The sequence below is a fragment of the Dendrobates tinctorius genome, unplaced genomic scaffold (genome assembly GCF_039654945.1).
Source record: "Dendrobates tinctorius isolate UK_male_01 unplaced genomic scaffold, ASM3965494v1 ptg000044l, whole genome shotgun sequence".
Classification (NCBI taxonomy): domain Eukaryota; kingdom Metazoa; phylum Chordata; class Amphibia; order Anura; family Dendrobatidae; genus Dendrobates; species Dendrobates tinctorius.
Genome location: NW_027361712.1, coordinates 9,895,242 through 9,907,476, shown reverse-complemented (window position 1 = coordinate 9,907,476; position 12,235 = coordinate 9,895,242).

Sequence of the window (12,235 nt, the reverse complement as noted above, 5' to 3'; positions counted from 1 at the left end):
GCAGCAACTGGCGGTGTTGGAGCCCAGGATCAATCATGGAGTAGGCTGAGGCCTACTTGGAGCAAGTTTAAAATCTGATGTAGTTTGAATGTGGAGGGAGCAGGAGATATTGCCGGACACACAGCAGGGGAGCAGCTGGCGTTACTGAACCCCACTAACACAGGAGCTAGTGTTTTTCTCTGTGCAGACGGCAATTCCGAGCAGAAACTGGCGGTGTTGGAGCCCAGGATCAATCATGGAGTAGGCTGAGGCCAACTTGGAGCAAGTTTAATATGTGATGCAGTTTGAATGTGGAGGGAGCAGGAGATATTGCCGGACACACAGCAGGGGAGCAGCTGGTGTTACTGAATCCCACTAGCACAGGAGCTAGTGTTTTTCTCTGTGCAGACGGCACTTCCGAGCAGCAACTGGCGGTGTTGGAGCTCAGGATCAATCATGGTGGAGGCTGAGGCCTACTTGGAGCAAGTTTAATATCTGGTGTAGTTTGAATGTGGAGGGAGCAGGAGACATTGCCGGAAACACAGCAGGGGAGCAGCTGGCGTTACTGAACCCCACTATCACAGGAGCTAGTGTTTTTCTCTGTGCAGACGGCACTTCCGAACAGCAACTGGCGGTGTTGGAGCCCAGGATCAATCATGGAGTAGGCTGAGGCCTACTTGGAGCAAGTTTAAAATCTGATGTAGTTTGAATGTGGAGGGAGCAGGAGATATTGCCGGACACACAGCAGGGGAGCAGCTGGCGTTACTGAACCCCACTAACACAGGAGCTAGTGTTTTTCTCTGTGCAGACGGCACTTCCGAGCAGAAACTGGCGGTGTTGGAGCCCAGGATCAATCATGGAGTAGGCTGAGGCCAACTTGTAGCAAGTTTAATATGTGATGCAGTTTGAATGTGGAGGGAGCAGGAGATATTGCCGGACACACAGCAGGGGAGCAGCTGGCATTACTGTACCCCACTAACACAGGAGCATGTGTTTTTCTCTGTGCAGACGGCACTTCCGAGCAATAACTGGCGGTGTTGGAGCCCAAGATCAATCATGGTGTAGGCTGAGGCCTACTTGGAGCAAGTTTAATATCTGGTGTAGTTTGAATGTGGAGGGAGCAGGAGACATTGCCGGAAACACAGCAGGGGAGCAGCTGGCGTTACTGAACCCCACCATCACAGAAGCTAGTGTTTTTCTCTGTGCAGACGGCACTTCCGAGCAGCAACTGGCGGTGTTGGAGCCCAGGATCAATCATGGAGTAGGCTGAGGCCTACTTGGAGCAAGTTTAAAATCTGATGTAGTTTGAATGTGGAGGGAGCAGGAGATATTGCCGGACACACAGCAGGGGAGCAGCTGGCGTTACTGAACCCCACTAACACAGGAGCTAGTGTTTTTCTCTGTGCAGACGGCACTTCTGAGCAGAAACTGGCGGTGTTGGAGCCCAGGATCAATCATGGAGTAGGCTGAGGCCAACTTGGAGCAAGTTTAATATGTGATGCAGTTTGAATGTGGAGGGAGGAGGAGATATTGCCGGACACACAGCAGGGGAGCAGCTGGTGTTACTGAATCCCACTAGCACAGGAGCTAGTGTTTTTCTCTGTGCAGACGGCACTTCTGAACAGCAACTGGCGGTGTTGGAGCCCAGGGTCAATCATGGAGTAGGCTGAGGCCTACTTGGAGCAAGTTTAAAATCTGATGTAGTTTGAATGTGGAGGGAGCAGGAGATATTGTCGGACACACAGCAGGGGAGCGGCTGGTGTTACTGAATCCCACTAGCACAGGAGCTAGTGTTTTTCTCTGTGCAGACGGCACTTCTGAACAGCAACTGGCGGTGTTGGAGCCCAGGATCAATCATGGTGTAGGCTGAAGCCTACTTGGAGCAAGTTTAATATCTGGTGTAGTTTGAATGTGGAGGGAGCAGGAAACATTGCCGGAAACACAGCAGGAGAGCAGCTGGCATTACTGAACCCCACTAACACAGAAGCTTGTGTTTTTTTCTGTGCAGATGGCACTTCCGAGCAACAACTGGTGTTGTTGGAGCCCAGCATCAGTCATCGTGTAGGCTGAGGCCTACTTGGAGCAAGTTTAATATCTGATGTAGTTTGAATGTGGAGGGAGCAGGAGATATTGCCAGACACACAGCAGGGGAGCAGCTGGCGTTTCTGAACCCCACTAACACAGGAGCTAGTGTTTTTGTCTGTGCAGATGGCACTTCTGAGCAACAACTGGCGGTGTTGGAGACTAGGGATTACAGTTCAGGTGGTAGAAACATGAACACAACAGGAGACCTGGATACTGTTGCCAACCAATTATTTATCCTGGAAGAGGACTGGCAAATTCCGGCGAGATCCAGGCCCTGTTCATTTTCAGAAAAGGAAGCCGGTCAACGTTATCGGAGGATAGTCGCGTGCGACGAACTGTTATTACCCCACCTGCGGCACTAAAGACGCGTTCTGATAATACACTAGCAGCAGGGCAAGCCAGCACCTCCAATGCATACTGGCTAAGCTCTGGCCATGTATCCAGCTTAGAGACCCAAAACTTGAAGGGGGAAGTGTGGCGCCCCTGAGGCTTCAGTCGCCACAGAGGTACTGCACCTTCTTCTAAGGTGTAGTGCCCCACCTTCCAGATAGGCTGGGAACTCCTTTCCGCATTCCAACACCTGCACCCCACACACAGGATAGTTCAGCAGGGACCCATCCATGCTTTATGCTGGAAAGGTCATAGGGTGCCTTTTTTGGTCCCTGGCTTCGTAACACGAGAGGTGCTGGGGAGGAGGGTGGAGTTCGATATAAAAGAGAGGGAAGGTGTAGGATTTGAGGTCAGTCTGAGGTGAGTCCCAGAGAAGAAGGTCAGTCAGACGAGGGTCTGAGAGAGAGAGAGCAGGCTGACAGCAGGTCAGCCTGAGAGGAGCTCAAGGCAGAGGAAGGCAGTCAGTCAGGAGAGGCTGAGGACTGGTCTTAGTGGAACGAGTTCCCAAGGGGAAGGAAGAGAAGGAGAAAGAGATGTAGACTGAAGAGTACAGATTCCATAAGAGAGATAAAACAGATCGGAGCGAAGGAGAATAGAAGGATGGTGGGAAGCTGGTTGAAGAAAGATAGAGAACCCTTCCAGTCCAGAGAGCGCAAAGGCCGGAGCCCGGTCCCCGAGGTTGATTGGATCTTTATGTCCAGCAACAGACACCGGGGGAGTAGTGAGCCGCTAACGCCTTGCTCCCATCATAGACTTGGGACACAACAGCAACTGAATAGAGAGCCGGGACGCAGTGAGGAGTCCCCGAAGCAGGCTACAGCTGTCTGTCATACAAGTAAAGACTAGGAACACCTAGAGAGAGGCATTCCAGGGTAACTAAGTACTGGAGTGCTTCGCACCTAAAGGCGCATTGGAGGGGTCGTTCAGTAAGGTACATGTTGGCGGACTCCTACCTGGAGGTTGGCTGGAGCCCTGACCTGGAGAACACGGTACGGAGGCAGGCAGTTGGGTGAACTGCAAACAGTGAGTAAAGCTTTGGAACCGCATGCTCTGGTGTCCTCCAGTTATTCCCGCACCACTACACCTGGGTACCAGCCTCCATACCATTCTGCGCCTCTCCTCATCCATTGCACCTACACTGCCCTGGGACTACAGCTCCAACTGTGGGGAGCTACACCATCTTTCCTGCAACACACCATCAGTACCAGCGGATCTGCATGCAGCGTTGGCTCAACATCTTACTTGCCAAACACCACGGGTGGCGTCACAAACTATTCTAATAAACTTTAACACAATATCACCGCCATTGATATTGGGCGCCCGGGGCCACGGACCGGGTCACCGCTGCTGTGACACATTCCCACCTTGACATCGGCCCGGTACCGAGTACCCCCCTGCCCTGGGCGTGCGAGGGTGACCCAAAAGAGCCGTCTGGGAGTACACTGACAGGGCAAGACATGCAGTCTGTCAAAATCTGACGGAAACGTTGCCTCCTGCTGACTGGAGCAGTCTGTGATGGTGTAGTCATTTGTGGCGGGCACACAAAACTTTGCCACATTTGGGCCATATTGGTCTTGCCTTGTGCTGAGGCGCTGCCTCTGCTCCCTCTTTGTGCAGAGCTTCCTCCACTGCCTCGACGCACAGAGCTGCTTTGTAAAGCACTAGCAGCACTGGAATGGAGGAACATGATGGAATGCACCAGTGTGTCTTGGTACTTCCGCATTTTACGGTCCTGGTTCAACAGTGTTATGAGGTTTTGTAAGTTGTCCCGGTAGCGAGGATCTATGAGGGTGTACACCCAATAATCAGCCGTGTTGAGAATGTGGGCGATGCGGCAGTCATTTCTCAGGCTCTGCAGCATGAAATCAACCATGTGCTGCAGACTCCCAACTGGCTAAGAAACGCTGTCCCCTGCTTGAGGCGTCATCTCTGCCTGCTCTGCATCACCCCACCCTCGCTCTACATACTGACCACTAGAGCATTGTGTTCCTCCCTCCTCTGGAGAGATGTCTTCCTCCTCCATTGACTCCTCCTCATCCTCCTCACAAAGTGTCCCCTGCCTAGGCCTTTGTGAGGAACCACGTTGCGCAGACTGTCCAGAAGCAGATGGCATTTGTGACTCCTCATCCTCCACCTCTTCCAAAATCTCCTCCCTTAGTGCTTGCAGAGTTTTTTGAAGCAGGCAGATAAGGGGGACAGTCATACTGACTAGTGCATCATCTGCACTCGCCATCTGCGTGGAATCATTGAAGGCACGCAAAACATGGCAGATGTCCTTCATAGAGGCCCACTCAGTGGTGGTGAAGTGTGACAGGCACGCAGTGCAACTTGTTTGCGCCTGATGCTGCTGGTACTCCATTACTGCTGCCTGCTGCTCACACAACCGCTCCAACATATGTAACGTTGAATGCCACCTGGTGGGTAGGTCACATATGATGAGATGTTCCAGAAGGTGGAATCGGCGCTGCAGAGTTGCAATGCGCGATCTTGCCATGCTGGAACGCCGCAAGTGAGCTCACTCTATGCGGACATTGTGCAGCAGTGCATCAAGATCCGGATAGTCCCTCAAAAAACTCTGCACGACCAAGTTGAGCACATGTGCCAGACATGGGATGTGAGTGAGGTTGCCTAGGCCCAGAGCTGCCACCAGTTTTCGGCCATTGTGACACACTACCAAGCCTGGCTGGAGATTCGCTGGCACAAACCACACGTCGCTCTCCTGCTTGATGGCATTCCAGAGGTCCTGCGCTGTGTGGCTTCGATTCCCCAAAGAAATTAATTTCAGTACGGCCTGTTGACGTTTGGCCACGGCTGTGCTCATATCGGTCGTAACAAGTAAGCGTTCACGGGTCCATGTGGAGGTAGACCATGACGGCTCCTGCAGCGCTGATTCTGAGGAACTGGAGTATGAAGAGGAGTCAATGTGTACAGACTGGATTCCTGCAATCCTTGGAGTTGGCAGAACACGTACAGCGCCACTCTCAAGATCTGTACCCGGCTCCACAACACTGACCCAATGGGCAGTGAGGGAAAGGTATCTTAACTGTCCATGGTTACTGGTCCACGCATCGGTGGTCAGGTGGACCTTGCTCCTGATGGCGTTTAGTAGCGCATGTTTAATTTTTCCCTCCACATGCTTTTGCAGGGCAGGGACGGCTTTCCTGCTGAAATAAAAGCGGCTGGGCACGGTGTATTGTGTGACTGCCAATGCCATGAAGTTACGGAAGGTGTCAGTCTCCACCAGCCTGAATGAAAGCATTTCAAGGGCCAGTAGTTTTGCAATGCCAGCATTCAGAGCCTGTGCTCGGGGATGGTTTGCCAAGTATGGCCACCTTTTCTCCCATGCCTGTGCTACCTATGGTTGTAGAGTGGCCTGGGAGTGTGAGGATGACAGGGAACGTGGTGCTGTGGGTGGAATGTCACTGGGTCTCTGGACAACAGTGCCAGAGGTTCTTCCATGGCGATCCTGTGAGGAAGCAGAACCAGCTGTGTGTGAGCTGGAGGAAGAGGCTACAGCACGAGCTTAAGAGGTGGTAGGTGGTGCTGTAGGTTGGCCTACGTCTTCAGTGTGTCTTTGTAACTCCACCACGTGCTTGGTCCGCACATGTTTCCTCATATTTGTGGCATTGAGGTTGCTGACAGTTTTCCCTCTTTTGACTTTCTGATTACACAGCTTGCATTTGACAAAGCAAATGTCATCTGCAACTGTGTCAAAAAAGGACCACGCACTGCAAGTCCTGGGAGCGCCCGTTTTGGGTTTTGGAAGAGGAATGCTCCTAACGGGTGCCGAAGTGGAGGCTACAGGCAACCAAGTCTGCCCCCTCCCTCTCCCTCCTGTTAGGCCGTTTGGGGAATCTCTCCCTCAGAGCTGCTCCCACCACCTTCCTGTTCCTCACGCCATGATGGGTCAAGGACCTCATTATCTACACTCCCCTCTTCAAACACCTGCTTTTCCTGGGTAGTCTCGCCAGCACAGTATGCACCAGAAAGTGGCACCTGAGTCTCATCATCTGAGGCGTACTGAGGTGTGCTGACCATAGGCACTGGCCAACCCGCCTCTTCAGATTCAGAGCGACAAAGCAGTTGCGCATCACTGCATACTCCCTCTTCTTCACATTCTAGAATGCTGCTTGGCTGGCCCCCTGTTTCCAAGCCAAGAGATTCAGAGAACAGAAGTAGAGATGGCTCCTGTCCATGGCTCTCTGACTGCCTGGGCAATTTGGCAGGTGATGAAGAGACAGATGGTTGCTCTTCAGTGCTCTGGACCTGAGAGGATGTGGAAGTAATTGAAGTCGATGCGTTAGCTGCCATCCATCCGACAACGGCTTCAATTTGTTCATCCTGCAGCAGTGGGGTATGGCGAGGTCCTACAAAGCTGCGCATAAAGGACTGTTCCCTTGTAAAACTGGGGGATGCTAAGTCACTGGTGCCCGCAGCAGGCACAGAATCCCCACGTCCTATCCCTGCTGAAACTCCACACCCACGACCACGTGCCTTACTCCCTGCCTTCTTCATCTTGGTAGACTGATAAAGATAGGCAGAAAAGTACAAAGGGGGGGCTTAGTGTGCTTATTCCTGAACAGCTGCTAACAGGTATAAGAAACACTAATTTTATAAAGTGTGTGGACTACACTTTAATATGAGCTAATGTGGCCTACACAACTGTCAAGTGGAGTGTTTGGTGAACTTTATTTACGTGGTTTTTTTTCAAAAAAACAAAAAGGATGTGACCAAAGATGTGAAAGCGATAGTATCACAAACTTTTTGGAGCTATTACAATGCAGGAAGGTAACCTACAATGCAATAGATGAGGCTCCAAAAAATAGGCTAATACTAATCTGGCTGGGGCTGCAGGGCACAAGCCAGAAAAAAGGCTCCTCTATCTACTCCTGTACAGTGTTTGTAACCAATCTAGCTGGATACAGATGGAAGCACACAAATAGGAGAAATTCTGGAAAAATAAGCAGCACTACAGCAAAAAGGAACAATGTATGAGGCAGTGACGCACGCTGAGCAGACTACAACCAGAGGTGGCTGCAGAACACACTACATCGTGAGCTGCACTCACACACAGAGACCTCACAGACAGCCATGAACAGTGCAGAGAACTGGGCACTAGCACTGAAAGGCTGCAGAAAGGCTCCGCTGTCTACTCCTATATAGTGTTTGCAACCAATGTAGATGGATGCGGATTGATGCACACTAATAGGAGAATTAATGAAAAATGAGCAGCAATAAAACAAAAATAATTATGTATGAGGCAGTGACGCACGCTGAGCGGCCTACAACCAGGAGGTGGCTGCAGGACACACTACACAGCGTGAGCTGCACTCACACAGACCTTGCAGACAGCTGTGAACAGAGCTGCAAGGCAAAAGAAAGCTACAGTGGTTGATAATGTAGCCTGGGTAACGCACAATATTATATAGCAAATCGCTCTATCTAACTGTCCCTCAGAGTCTTGAACAGCAGCGTCCTGTCCCTAACTGAATTCACAGCAACGTGAACCCAAAATGGCGGCGACTTTTATAGTGCATCATGACATCATTTCAGCAGCCAATCACAGCCATGCCATTAGTTAACATGCCTGCATGCCTAACAGGATGTGCCTCCACTTCTGAGGATTCCTTATTGGCTGAATCAAATAAAACTGGCTCATAGCATTATGGGAACTTCCGATTCCGGTATTCGATATGCAAAAAGTATCGGAACTCAGTACCCGATACCCGATATTTGCGGTATCGGAATGCTCAATACTACCCAACAGCAATTTTAAATGGGTTGTCCACTACTGGGATAGGCCTTTCTTGATAAAAATATTTGGTCCCAATAAAATAAAAAATGCTTATACTCACCTCCGTGCCGAGGCTGTTCCAGCAGTATCAGCTCTTATGGTCCCAGAGCTCACGTGCGGATATTATGACATGTGAGACTGGTGCCCAATGAGCGCTGACATCACTGTCTCGACCTTCGTACAAATTGAACATGAATATGAAGCCAGAGCTGCAGCTGCAAGACAGCTTGAATTTCTTTGGAACTTGATTGGCAATCTTTCATCAATTGTTCTCTGCCGTACACGTCCAGGTAGATTAGCTACAGTGCCATGGGTTGTAAATTTCTTGATTATGATGCGCACTATGGACAAAGAAATATCAAGATATATGGATAGACTTGCAACGTTCAGAATGTTGATATTTTTCAACAAATTTGGATCTCAAGTCCTCATACAGTTCTCCTCCTCTTTCTGTTCTCCATGCTTAGTGTGGCCCACACAGTCACACAATGCAAAGATGGAGTCAACTACTCCCTTTTTATCTGTTATCAGGTGTGATTTTTATATTGCCCACCCCTGGATAAAACCCTTGAAGGGTCTATTTTCCAAAGTGGGGTCACTTCTGGGGGGTTTTCATTGTTTTGGCACATCAGGGCCTCTCTAAATGCGACATGGCGTCCACTCTTGATTCCAGCTGTTTTTGCATTTAAAAAGTCAATTTGTGCTCCTTCCCTTCTGATCCCTGCTGTGCACCCCAAAAGTAATTTTCTCCAACAAATGGGAAGTCAGCGTACTCAGGAGAAGTTGCATAACAAATGTCAGAGTTAATTTTCTACTGTTACACATGTAAAAATAAAAAATGCGGAGCTAATGTAAAATTTTTGTGAAAAAATTTAAAATGTTTAATTTTTCCTTTCACATTCAGTTTATTCCTGTGAAGCACCTGAAGGGTTAATAAACTTCATGAATTTGTCACGAAAAAAAAACAATCTCAGAATCATTGGGATCCATTAAAGCATTCCAGAATTATTACAGGGAGGGCCTTGCTGACCATAAGACTTTACATGCTACAGAAGACCACACTGATAATAAGAGTTTGCGCACAATATAAGAGACAGAGAGGGGACCCTATTGATCATAAGAGCTTATGCAAGTTTTCTAATTTGTGTAAAAATGCAATTTTGGGAATTTTGACTCAAACTTGATCCCCTACGGATTCGTCCGCTTGTCTCTACTGTTTGGTTCAACTCTGTACAGGTACACTTACACTTTGCACTTCTTAGGTAATGCCTCCCAATATCCTCCAGACTTTTGTCACCAGCCTACCGACCTAAATTCTCTTGGCATAAAATTGGCTTGTATACTCACCAAGTTAGACTTTCCCAGAACATATTCCCAAATGTACGCTATATGCGGTATAAATTTGTGACTGGCGACTGACACCTACTGTCCAACCAGAACCCTAAAGTCAATAAGAGGGGGGAGTGTATAAAATTCCGGAGTGACAATGTGGAAAGTCTCTTGATGCCAACAAGAGAGAGCAGCAGGACTTGTACTCGGTGGGACGCCGCCACCCGAGATACAAGGACACACTCGAGATATCAGACCAGCAGCCTGCTGTGTGTCTGCGAGTGATATCCAGACTGCAAGATCCATGGAGCAGGCCATGTCGATTAAAGGGCATGTCACACTAAGCGATATCGCTAGCAATATCGCTATAACTTGTGACGTTATAGCGATATTGCTAGCGATATCGCTGTGTCTGATACTTACCTACGACCGGCTCCCCCGCTGGTTATCGCTGATCGCGCGAGAACGTCCAGGACTGTTTCTCGTCGTCAGCTTCCTGCGGCGCTTCCTGCTGTGACGACGAGCGACACGTGGAGCCGGGTGGGAGGACGCAGGATCGCCTAGTGTGAAAGGTAAGCAGCGATCCCTGTCCCCAGCGATGTCGCTGGTGAGATCTGCCTGTGGGGCAGCTCACTAGCGACCACTTAGCGATGTACCAGCGATCCTGACCGCGTCATATCGCCGGTCGAGATCGCTGGTACATCGCTAAGTGTGACAGTACCTTTAGACCTGAAGCGCAGCACTGTGCCAGTTAAGATTCAGAGATCAGACTTCACCAGACAAGACCCAAGGCCGATCCCTCATCCGTCTGGACCCTGCAGATGTACGTCGCTGGTCAAACCCCAAAAATCTGATGAGGACCCTAATCCGGAAGTGGGCTTCTGCGGCAGTGACCAGGAGGCGCGCGTTAAATGGGCAGTTACTATCTAGACTGACGTACGGTACAGGGAACAGTCTGGGGGGTACAACAGATGGTGTGAGGACCTACCCAGAGTGGAAGTCCAAGAGAGCATTGATTGACTTTGTCAAAAGGACTTGCAGCCTAGCGGGAAGAACCGGAGACCCCTGCTATGCTGGATTGTAAAGGAGACCGATATAGCGAAACCCTTGTTACTGCGACCATTGTTCTCATTAGAAACTAGATATAGTGTATTTACCATAGTGAAGTCACGCTGCAAGAGTTCTAGTGTATTGATAACGTTGCTATTATTGCATATTGAATATTGTACTCTGTAAATATATTCAAGAATTACTCATTGTTCCAATTCCCCCCTTCCCGTATTTGCACCCGGAGAATAAACAGGTAAGTCAGTTACTTCCGCCTTTGTCCTTGTTCTTCCGTTGCATCTAATGACCTGCTTACAAATATAATCTGTAAGGAGTTTTACCCCAATAACACAGGTTTGAAACGTCTGATCCCTGGAATCCCCACAATCAGTAGAACAATAGTACCAGGTTTAGGAACCCCATTTTATTTGCTATTTGGGGGTTTCAAGAGTGGAATCACCCTTCCCGTGCATAGATGATAGATGTCAATTTTGAGAGAACCCCCATTTTGCTTTTGTGAAGTTTGCATAATATCTTACGTTGCAAAAGAAACAAATGTTTGAAACTTTAGTCAACTTTACTCAGGGCTAAGGAGAAAGACCATTACATTTTACTGCAAATTGGATAAAGGATTGGAAATACGAGATCCACGTGACATAGGTCACAAGAGATGAAAAAAATCACCATAACATTGCATAAAAAGAATTATGTGCAAAGTGCAGCCATTGTACACAAGTCTTAGAGATAGGAATGTGACAGCATCCACCTTACTAATTACTTCACCATGAAGCCTGAGATACAAGCTGATAGTGAGATAGTGAGAAGTCTGCTTATTGCACATTACGCACAGCCATGCTCGCAGTTACATAAAAGCGTTTCTCTCACATGCTTCATGAGTGTGAGACTGGCTTTACGCTAAACCTGTGTATTAAATTTTGTCTGCTGGCATAAGAGATTCAGCAGAATGTGCCAAGATAGTTATGTGTTCTGTCTCATAATAATCGTGTGTATAATAACATCAGGATACAAATTAAAAGCATCGACCGCATCACGTTTTTTTGGGCAAATCATATGTGCACATATCAGTACTTGAACTTTATTCTAACAATAATTAATATTTGATGCAATTGAAAGCAAAAAAAAATGAATAAATTATGAACATTTTCTGAACTTATATTTCAGTTAATTCCTTGGAAAAAGTAAGTATAGTAATCTTTTTTTACAAAGCATTACATTAAAGAAGCCCTTCCATCAAAGTTATTATGCTCTTAATATATTGCAATCATATTATATAGCATTGTGTACTTACAATTGCTCATTTTGCCTTTCTACCCAGATAATTCTTCTCTTTTCTCTGTTCTATGTAGAATCAGGAAGTCTCTTGTCCCTGCATTTATCATTCCCCTCTTCAACTCCTTACCCAGCTGCTCATCTCCTCCCCCTGAGGGCATCAGAATGCTTTCCGATTTCCCAAAAGACCCATAGATTTGCACTGACAAATTTGATCTAAGAATCTAAGGAAAATCAGATATGTCTCTACGATTTTGTGAAAACTATTTGGTCTGTAACGATACTCGGACTTGTCAACTGCTCCATAGACTATTATACTGC